Here is an 11,884-nt window from a genome sequence, read left to right as displayed (position 1 = left end):
TGAAGCCCACATGCCTAGAGCCTGTGCTCTGCAGCAAGAGAAGCCACCGCAATGAAGAGTAGCCCCCGCTCACCGCAACTAAAAAAGAAAGCCCATGCGCAGCAACGAAGACCCAACGCAGCCAAAAATTTAAAAAAAAAGTAATGGCTAAGACAACAACCATTATTTGTAGCTCACAAAGCATGAGGTAGCAATTTAGACTGGGATCAGCTGGGCAATTCTTCCGCCGGCCTTGGCTGGGCACACTCACACGGCCCAAATCAACATTGGGCTCCACTTTGGGAGCTGGCTGGCTGTCATCTGGGGCAATGGTGGGTCCATATGCCTCTCATCATCCAACAGCCTAGCCCAGATATATTCAGTTGGCAGCTGGCTCCAAGAAAGAGAAGGGAAATAGGAAAGACCTCTTGAGGCCCAAGCTTGGAACTTACACAATGTTGCTTTTTCCCAAAGCAAGTCGCGAGACCTGCCTCAATTCAATACGTAAAGAAATAGACTCCATTTCTAAATGGGAGAGAAAAAATTTCTGGCCATTTTTGAAATCAACCACACCTTACCATTACCTTCTCCATCACCTGTATAACCAAGCCCCCGCATAAATTTCCTCTGTGATAAGTACTGGAAGTCATTATAGTTTCCCTAGTTAGACTTGGTGTGTATGTTTGAATGTGCTTGAAAGATAAGGGTTAAGGAAAACAGGAAACATCTGTTCCTAATGGGCTCCCCTTGGATTTGAAGGTTTCTGTTATAAACGTCACCTGCCCAGGCTTCTTTATAATTAGTCAACATGACAATATAGATGAATCACAAATTCAACAGAGATGAACTGAGTGTCTACCGTGTGGCAGGCATGATGCTGGGCATGATGGGCCATGGCAGGAGTGGGGGACAACCTAGAAAGTAAGCTCCATGAAGGCTAAACTCTCATATATTGTCACACACCACTGTATCTCCATTGCCTAACAAAAGACCAGCACCCAATAACTGGTGAATAAATATGTATCAAGTGTAGGAGTGTGGGCTTCCCTGGTGGCGCAGTGGTTGAGAGTCCGCCTGCCGATGCAGGGGACGCAGGTTCGTGCCCCGGTCCGGGAAGATCCCACATGCCACGGAGCGGCTGGGCCCGTGAGCCATGGCCGCTGAGCCTGTGCGTCCGGAGCCTGTGCTCCGCAACGGGAGAGGCCAGAACAGTGAGAGGCCGGCGTACCGCAAAAAAAAAGTGTAGGAGTGAAAGGTGTATACACAATGCTAACAGAGCATAGACGAGAAAGAGGTTAATTCTGAGAACAGGGCAAACAATGCCAATCACAGGGGAAAGCTTCATAAAAACAGATGAGTTCTAAAATTTATAACTGAGATAGAGTACTCAAAATTTGGCAGCAGAGAAGGGGACTGAAAGGAAAAGCAAAGGACCAGCATGAAGAATATCAAGGAGAATTGGAGGGTGGGCTATCTCCCCTGCGGGTGACGGAGGGGCCCCCTCCTAGTCATCCCGGTGAAATCAGCCATGTGCACACCGCTGGGTGGAGGTCGTTGGCATTGTTTCTCTGAACCCATCTCACTGAGTATTCAGAAAGTGATCTGAGGCCTGAACTGCTCAGTTTTGGCAAAGGATGACTCTACTGTCCTTCAGGCTGTTGTGAAGAGTCCCCGTCCACCCACCCTCACCCCCACCCCCCCACCCCCCGGTATAGCTGGGGGCAGCTCTGCGTGGATGGTTATAATGTGAATTTGGGCAAATTTCTCCTCCTGGTTTGGGTGTTTTTGAACATATGCCCAGAGGCTGCTGCAATAAATCCCTTTTTAGAATCTAAACAAACACACAGGGAATGGGGGGAAAAGCCAGAGGCAATGGAAATGCCTCCCGGGGGAGCTTGGTTGACAGGGAAGACATCTGGACCAGAGGAGGAAAGGGATCCTGGCAAGGGTCAGAGCGCTCAGTTCAAAGACCTTTACCTGGGCTTCCCTGGTGGCGCAGGGGTTGAGAGTCCGCCTGCCGATGCAGGAGACACGCGTTCGTGCCCTGGTCCAGGAAGATCCCACATGCCGCGGAGCGACTGGGCCCGTGAGCCATGGCCGCTGAACCTGCGCGTCCGGAGCCTGTGCTCCGCAATGGGTAGAGGCCACAACAGTGAGAGGCCCGTGTAACGCAAAAAAAAAAAAAAAAAAAAAGACCTTCACCAAGCCACCCTCTGCTTCTCCAGCAGGGAAATAAGCCAAACCACTCTTTTTTTTTTTCTGTCTGGGACTCCAGAGAAGGCCAAATAAAGCTCCATACAGGACAGCTCTCTTTACCTAGGAGGAGAGCCTGCAACCCCTCCTTCTGTAGTAAATCAGACAGGACGTGAGATCATTTAGAGGAAGGGAAAATTTAGTGGTCCTTGCTGTTGTACTGGTGGTTCAAGTTCAAGGTAATTCAGAGCTTTAAGTTCTCAACCTTGGGGCTTAAACCTTACAGTGATGCTCAACTTCTCTTCCACCTCCATGCTGCCAAACCCTACAGTGTTCCTAAACCACCGCCCTTCGGGTTTCCTGTAGGTTAGAGGAGATTTCTGGTCTCGTATCAGGAGATTGAAAATCAGAGACGGATAAAAGTGAGAGAGCTCATGAACAGTACAGAGAACGCAGTGAAGCAAGCATGGCCTCATTGGCCAACATTGCCCTGCCCGGAATATTGGGTAAGTTTTCTGTGGGCGGGCGGGCAGCTTCCCCAGGCAGCTCCTGGTTTATTTGTGTGTTTATTTACATGAGATGATTTCTAAAGCAGATGGCCTTCCTTTCCTCTCAGAAGAGATGGCTGCAAGACTGTTATGTCTATTTCATATATAGTGCCCAGCTGATACTCACTTCCTTAGTGTTCTTGCAAAAGCAAGAAGAGGCAACCATGGCAAAGGGATACCTTGAATAGGAAATGACCTGGAAGCGAGAAAACCTCATTTGTGGATTTTTTTTATGCAAGAAAATCTCCTAGGAGCTCTCTTTTTTTTTTTTAGAATAAAGAGATAAAAACTATTCAAGGACAGATTAAGAGATATGAAAGCTAGATATTTGATATTCACAAAATGTATGTAATAGCTATTTCAGATGGAGAGAACAGAAAAACCAGAATTGCAGCATTCAGCAATTTAGCACAGATTTTATGAGAACAGACTTCAAAATCAGAGATACCCAGGCTTGAGTCTGAGCTCTGGTATTTTTAACTGTGTAAACTTGGACAATTTTCCACTTCCTCCAGGGGATCCTCCCTGTCTCCTGTCTCCCTCTCTTCACCAGCCTGATGGGGCCATGGTAGGCCTATTATCCCAGGATCCCCAAAGACCTTGTAGGTTATGTTAAGGCATTTACTCTTCTATCTAGAAGAGAACAGGGAGCCACCAAAGTGTTGCCAGCCAGGAAAGATGAGATCAAATATGCTGGTAGGTCTGGGGCTCAGAGAATTACGAACAGCAGCAAGCAGCTTACTTGGGACACAGATGACCCTTGCTCAACAAACGGTGGCCTCATCCTACCTCCCCAGGGTACCTCCAGTAATTCCCTATGGTAGTTTTTTCCAGAATGGGGCATGACTATCACTAGGGGCTCTAAGGATAATTTTAGTGGCATATAACCACATATTTTTCAAAGATTAACATATTTATTTCAATGGGGATTCAAAACTAAAACTTGCATTCTAACCACCCCCCTTAAAAAAAAAAAACTTGGACAATTTTCTTAAACTCCCTATTTCAGTTTTTTTTTTCCTTTTTTAAATAAATTGAGTTATAATAGTATGGACTTCTGGGTTGGTAGGAAAATTATGTGAGGTGATTGATGTTTGCAAAATAATTAGCATGAAGTTAACATGCAATAAACAGTCAATAAATGTCACCCACTATGGGCTGAATTATGTCCCCCCCCCAAACTCATGTGTTGAAGCTCTAAACCAGTCCCTCAGAATGACTATATTTGGGCCTTTGATGAAGTAATTAGGCTAAAATGAGACCATTAGGTTGGCCCTAATCCATTCTTACTAGAGTCCTTATAAGAAGAGGAAATTTGGATACACAGACACCAGAACTGTCTGTGCACAGAGGAAAGGCCACGTGAAGACACAGCGAGTAGGCATCCGTCTACAAGTCAAGGAGAGAGGCCTCAGGAGAAACCAAACCTGCTGACACCTTGATCTTGGACCACTCACCTCCAGAACTGTGAGAAATAAAGTTTCTATTGTTTAAACCACCCAGCCAGTGGTATGTTGTTATGGCAGCCTGAGCAGACTAGTACATCCCCTATTGTTATTATTTTAAAATCCAGATGCTGAGAAGCAAGGTGCCCTTGGTTTTCCATACTGATAAAGGCTCCCAGGCCAATTGTGCAGAGGAAGCCAAAATCCACACTCCTTCCAGCCCTGTCACGTGGACTGACCAGCTACAGAGACCACCACGGTATGACTCAGGCCTTCTCTGGTTTCTGTGCAGGGTGCAGATCTCTATAGACCAGCTAACGATTGCTATGAGTCAACGGCAGGGAAATCCCTGAGACTTGGAGACCTGCTCCATTCCCCAGCCCCCAGCTCTTTTGCGGCTGCTGAGAGCATGTCACCCCCAAATAATGAGGCTCTCCCTCGGTTTCCAAGTCATTGTGATTGCCCTCCCATCACCCTCTAGAAGGTCAGAAAGTCAGATTCCACCAAAGGCTGCCACAGATGTGGTTTTAATATAGTCCCTTCAGAAGCCCACAATTAAAACCTAATTATATATCTTTGCCAATTAGTGAAGGAGGTGCCATTTCCAGTGATGGCAGAGTCCCCCAAAATCCATAATCCCTCTCCCCTGCTTCCCCAACACACACTTTCCTTCAGTGGCATTATGCCATGATTTGTAATTTTGGAAAAGTTACCAAACCTCTGATCCTGATGAATTATCTATCGATACAAGATGGTGTTAACAACGCCTGTTGTTAGAAGGATCCTAAGAGGTCATTAATTCAGCCGCTATTTATTGAGTGACCTACTGTACATTCATTCTTTCATTTAGCAAATATTTACTGAACACCTGCTACATATCAACTGAATAATATCTAGAAGGCTGCAGTTTACCTTCTCAGAGAGAGATCAAGAACAAGTAGGCAGGGACTTCCCTGGTGCCGCAGTGGTTAAGACTGCACGCTCCCAATGCCGGGGGCCCGAGTTCAATCCCTGGTCAGGGAACTAGATCCCCCATGTTGCAACTAAGAGTTTGCATGCCGCAACTAAGACCCAGCACAACCAAATAAATGAATAAATAAATAAAAGAACAAGTAGACAAACAAGATGACTTCAGACGATGATGTGCTATACAGGAAACAAATGCAGTAATGAGATGGAAACTAAACAAGAGGTGGGTTAGAGGTGTGATGTCATAGAAGGCTTGCAAAGGGAACTGCAGGTGCAGGGGTTCTGGAAAGAGACATGCATTTAATGAACAGAAAAGAACAGAAGGAAGGGCAGTAGGAGGAATGAGAGGAGGTCCAGGAGAGCCTGGAGAGGTGGCCAGAGGCCAGATCACACAGGGTTATCCAGGACATAGAAAGTATGATCTTTCCATGATGAAAAGTACAGAAAATTCTTTGATCCACACAGACCAAAGAACTAAAAGACCAGTAACTTAAGCTGAGTTAAGACAGCAGGGACCAGATCAGTCAGGGCCTCCCTGGTTATGGTCAGATATTTGGATTTATTCAGAATCGAATGCAGTGGTTCTTAACATTGGCTATACATTGGAACCACCGAGGAAACTTAACTAATGCTGATGTCTGAGCCCCACCCCACTAATTCTGATATAATCTGTCTGGGGTGCAGCCTGGGCAGCTGGGGTTTTTTTTTTTAAAGCTCTCCAGTGATTCTAATGGGCAGCCAAGGTGGAGCCTGCTGGATGAAGAAGCCACTGGGGGAAAGTTTCAAGTAAGAGGGTAACATGGTCTGAATTCTCTTTAAGAGAGATCACGCTGGCTGCCTTATGAATATATAACGCTCCCATGACAGTGCTCTGATGTTTTCTTCCTTCCCTCTCATATCCTTTCTATCTTTTAGAAACTTGGAATTGCTGAACTCTGCAGAGAGAAAGCCCAACCAGATACTGAGAGAGAAGACTCTCACTGGCTCTGCCTCCAGCTAGAGAATTTTTCCTTTCTCTGCTTCTGGAATTGTCCATCCATCTCCCACGCCCCCCACCTCCCAGCCTGCAGCCTCATCTCCTGTGTTATTCAGATCAAAACTATGCACCATCTTTGACAGCCCTGAGGACCCCCAGCCCCCAGCAGAGCAGCTCCAAGGAATAGTCAGAAGCAACTTAGTGAGTTTATTTTGATGAAATACAATAATTATCATGCTTAGCAGCTGTTGCTATTTAAAATAAGAAAAACCTGGGCTTGAATTTAAACTGTTTGGTAAAGCATGTGCCCCACCAATCTGGTCCAACGAAATCAGACATTATGAAATCCACAGAAGAACTGGAGCTTGTTACAGGAAGTTAAGATGCAAATCATATTTTGTTTCAAATGAGCCCGATGAATGCATAATTTTCCACAAAGAAATACTTTTGTGTCAGGATCCTTTTGCCAAGAACCGAAGTTCTTGGGCTGCAGCTGTTAGCAGTGTCTGATTGTCCATTTCAAACCTCAGGCAGTTCTGCTTTTCTAAGGAGGATTTGGAGCAAAAACAGGAAGAGGGCAGAGCTGCTCTTGTCAATTGTCTTCCAGAATATTCTCTATGAGATCTGCCTGTGCTTCCCAGACAACCAGACTTGTCCTCAGAATTTCCAGAGACTAGACACCAAGGTGAATCAACAGCTACTCCCAACATAATATCCATTCAGAAGGGGTTTTTTTTCCCCTCCCTTTCCCCCCGGCACCCTCTCTGAGATCAGGGTCATTAATTCTATTTGTAAGGAGTCTTTTGATTTCAAGTGGCAGAAACCGAATTCAGATTCAATAAATACTCAAATTAGGCAGGAGAGGAATTATTTGTTTTTGTAACCGCAAAGTCCAAACATGACTTTGCTTCAGGCCCACTGGATGCAGGTTGAGGGGAACCAGAGAAGAAACTGGTTGCAGACAAGTGAAAGGACTTATGAGCGGCTCTGGGGGCCCAGCATCTGTTGCCATGGATTTGCAAGGCATCAGTGTTCAAGTTGTGTGATTTTCTCCAGAGGAGATGCAGAAATGCCTCACTGAGGGATTTGAATTGAGTTTGGCTTGACAGGTATGATAAAAAGATAGACATGGATAAGTACAAGGGAAATAATCATTCAGATGACCACCCCCGAGACATCAGACAGGGGCCGGTGGACTGGAGAGAATGAGGCCCCAGAAGTCACTCCAAGGTAGAAGAATAGCTGTTGTGGGAGGGATGGGAACAAAAGCCCTGGGAGGATAGAAAGATGATGGAGACCAAGAGGTGTGATGAGGACAAATCATGTCATGAATGTTTACAATCTCCCACCCACACCCACACCCATTTTCCAAGGAGGGGAGGACTCTTTGATTGTTTGATCTGCTGATGGGGCAATGGATGAAGACGCAGAACACATGAAGAATCTTACACAAGGGCATTTTAAAAAGACGTAGGGGGCTTCCCTGGTGGCGCAGTGGTTGAGAGTCCGCCTGCCGCTGCAGGGGACGCGGGTTCGTGCCCCGGTCCGGGAAGATCCCACGTGCCGCGGAGCGGCTGGGCCCGTGAGCCATGGCCGCTGAGCCTGCGCGTCCGGAGCCTGTGCTCCGCAATGGGAGAGGCCACAACAGTGAGAGGCCCGCGTACCGCAAAAAAAAAAAAAGGAATGTTATCTCCTAAGGAGGTCTGGTTAATACAGACACACACTAAAGGGGAGTAGAGGAGGCCCAAAAGGGCAAAGAAACATTTTATGTTTAAATTTTTCATCTAGCCATAAAATATGAATTTTGTTTCATCACAGGGTTAAACTATTTCATTGTTACCTATTTATGTGCATACCACGAAATCTATGTCCTTTGCTGATTTTTCATATTTGGATATAATTGAGATTTTCTTTGAATTGGAAGACTATTTTTGATATTAAAGTGTTTTTCCTACAGTGCCTTTTGCCTTTTCATTTTGTTTAACACATATTTGATTCACAGATACTTGAAGAATAATGTAATGAAATCAACCATTTCCTTCCCAATTTCTTCCATTATTTTTATGTTTATCAAGGTTATCCTTGTTTCCTTGTAATTTTTCTAAACTCTGTTTTGAATTTTTATGTAGTAAAACCTAAGGGCATTCTCCTTTATGGGTTTTCTTCTTGCTGTTATGCTCAAAAAAGCCTTTCCTCCTCCCTAGGATCTGATAAAATAATCACACACATTTTCTCATAGTTCTTTTGTGATTTCATTTTATGATTAATTTTTCTTGAATAAATTAAGGTGAATAACATTTTATTATAAAAATAATATCTGTGACATAATATATATCTATTATATGATATTTAGGAAAGATATAAATGGCATATGACCCCAATCATGAAGTTATTCAAACACTCCTTTAGCATTTTCTATTAAAGTGCATATATTAACTTTTAAAATAATCCATTTGGGGCCCATCCATTCTTAATGCCCCATGTTAATGTTCAATATTCTTTTTTTTTTAATTAATTAAATTTTTTGGCTATGCCCCGTGACTTGCAGGATCTTAGTTCCCCAACCAGGGATTGAACACCAGCCCCCTGCAGTAGAAGCTAGGAGTCCTAACCACTGAACCTCCAGGGAAATCCCAATGTTCAATATTTTTATTTTGATAGACAAAGCCCTTCTTAAATTTGGTCCTGTGTAAGAAATATATTTGGACTTCCCTGGCGGTCCATTGGTTAAGACTCTGCACTTCCACTGCAGGGGGCATGGATTTGATCCCTGGTCAGGGTAAGATCCTGCATGCTGGGCAGCACACAACGCAACCAAAAAAAAAGAAATAGAAATATAGCTGGTCTTGGTCCCCAGTCCTAGCACAAAGCTCCTAAAACTTTTGGATAGGAATGGCTTTTGTCATTCATAAGGAGCCTGTTTAAGCACACCTTAGTTTATACTAAGAAGGTGATTTAGGGTGTGGCCCCTAGATAGCCTCAGGGTGGGGTTGGTTACCTGAAAGACCAAGTGATTAGATGGCTGGGACTTTCAGCCCCACCCACTGACCTCTGGGAAGGGAGCCGGAGGGGGGCTGCAAATTCAACACTATAAAAACTCTTGGACAATGAGATTTGAAGAGCTTCCTGGTTGGCAAATGTGTCCACATTTGGATGTTGGAAGATCAGGACTCTTCCAGACCTTGCTCTGTGTACTTCTTCACCTGGCTGTTCATCTGTATTATTTATAATATCCTTTATGATAAACTGGTAAACAATAAAATAAGCTACAAGGGTATATTGTCAGCACAGGGAATATAGCCAATATTTTATGATAACTGTAAATGGAGTACAAACTTTAAAAATTGTGAATCATTATGTTGTACACCTGAAACTTAAATAACATTATAAATCAACTACACCTCAATAAAAAATAAGTATACTGGTAAACCACAGTAAATGTTTCCTGAGTCCTGTGAGCCACTCTAGCAAATAATCAAACCTGAGGAAGGGGTCTGGGAACCTCCAATTTATAACCAATCAGAAGCACAAGTGACAACCTGGACTTGTGACTGATGTGTGAAGTGGGGGCAATCTTATGGGAATAAGCTCTTAACTTGTGGGATTTGATGCTATCTCCAGGAAGACAGTGTAAGAATTTAATTAACTTTGTAGGAAACCCAGTCAATGTCCGCTGAGGATTGAAGAACTGCTTGGTGGTGTTGGGAAAAACACACATCAGAAGTCCCTCCTTACTTCTCTCACTTCTAGATACGTCTGCATCCATTTTCTGACCTACTTATGCTCCCTGACACTTCAAGTCCTTTAAAGATGCTTTTCCTTCCCCCTAATGCAGGGTTTCTCAGCCTTGGCACAACTGACATTTGGGCCTAGACAGGTGTAGGGGCTGTCCGGTGCACTGCAGGATGTTAGCAGCATCCCTGGCCTCTACTTACTAGATGTCCGTAGCAGCATCCACTCCCCCGGCAAGTTGCAACAACCAAAAATGTCTCTAGACATTGCCTAATGTCTGGGGGGCTTGGAGGTGGGGGGGGGATGGAGGAGTTAGTCCCCTGATGAGAACCACTATCCTACAGTGACTTTCCCCCTAAGGATGTCACCTGCCTATTTCATGCTTACTTATCTTCTGAGATTGGGGTCAAGCCTTACCTCTGCCTAAACTTGTTCTTTGACCTTCCCAGGTAAGCAAGGTATATCACATCCCCACAAACAGGGTGCAGTCTCTTTCTTTCTCTCATTAAACTGTCTTGTGATCTTGGAGACTGTCTCCCCCACTGGACTGTGAACTCCCCAAGTGTCTACATCCTCCAAGCATGATGCATAAAGAGTGTTTGTAGAGTGTATGCGAAAGTTCTAGCCTATGTACAGCCCCTATGAAATGTCATCAGTCTGCACATGGGAAGTGGGATACAGGGAGTGAAACACTGGAAGCTTCTGGGCCCCACAGGATGGGTACATTGGCCAGACTCAGCGTCCCCAAATTAAAACTTCACATCTCTGCGTATTATCCTCTTGAGAATGTCATGCTGTGGGGATCATAAATTGTGTTCAGCTACCACCAATAGCCATGCTCACCAAGCTCCCGCAACAGAGCGGGGGGGTAATAGGTTTTCCCTCCACTGTTGGGTGACCATAAAGCGATTGCCTGCCAATCAACCAGGGGAAAAACACCCAGGGAACAACTCCCTACGGAAGTCACTTGTAAGGCACATCCTTTTTTAAAAAAAAATTTTAATTGACGTATAGCTGATTTACAAGGTTGTGTAAGTTTCAGGTGTACAGCAAAGGGAATCAGTTTCATATATATATACTTTTTCAGATTCTTTTCCATTATAGGTTATTATAAGGTATTGAATATAGTGCCCTGAGCTCTACAGCAGGTCCTTGTTGTTTATTTTATACACAGTAGTGTGTCTCTGTTAATCCTAAACACCTAACATATTCCTCCTCCCCCACTTCCCCTTTGGTAACCATGTGTTTTCTATGTCTGGAGCACATCCTTTTTAAATAGGGCAATGAAACCTTATTGCTACAAGCTTGGTGCAGTGGCACTCCATGAAGTCACATGTTATCAAAGATCCATGGACATTCTTTTCTGTGTCCAGTGCCAGCAATTACCCTGGACCTTACACCAGATCTGGGCCTCCAGAAAGTTGACACTGGTGTTTTGTGGGAGGCAAGTGAGGCCTACAGGCTTACCACTGGAAGATTACAACCTCCTGCCACCTGTGCTGAATGAGTAACTGTCTAAGTTCATGTGGGCTGCTATAACAAAATACCATGGACTGGGCGGCTTATAAACAACTAAAGTTTATTTCTCACAGTTCGGGAGGTTGGGGAGTCCAAGATCAAGGAACCTGCTCATTCCGTGTCTGGTGAAGACTCCCTTCCTGGTTCATAGACAGCTGCTATCTTCTCCTTGTGTCCTCACATGGCAGAAGGGGCAAGGGAGCTCTCTGGGGTTTCTTTTAAAGAGCTCTAATCCCTTTCATGAAGGTTCCACCTCCATGACCTAATCATCTCCCAAAGGCCTCACTTCCTACCATCACGTTGGGGGTTAGACTTTCAACACATCAATCTGGGGGTGGGGGGACACACAACTATTCTGTCTATAACAGTAATTATCATGCCCCAAACACCCAGAGAGCAAGCTGCATGTGCTCCTTAAGTTCCAGTATAAAAAGAAACATTTCCAGGACTTCCCTGGTGGTGCAGTGGTTAAGAATCCACCTGCCAATGCAGGGGACACGGGTTCGAACCCTGGTCTGGGAAGA

Source organism: Delphinapterus leucas, chromosome 15, assembly GCF_059928025.1.
Source record: "Delphinapterus leucas isolate spDelLeu-1000000601 "Yukka" chromosome 15, BTC_Dleu_Yukka2, whole genome shotgun sequence".
Classification (NCBI taxonomy): domain Eukaryota; kingdom Metazoa; phylum Chordata; class Mammalia; order Artiodactyla; family Monodontidae; genus Delphinapterus; species Delphinapterus leucas.
This window is presented reverse-complemented; position numbering follows the sequence as displayed.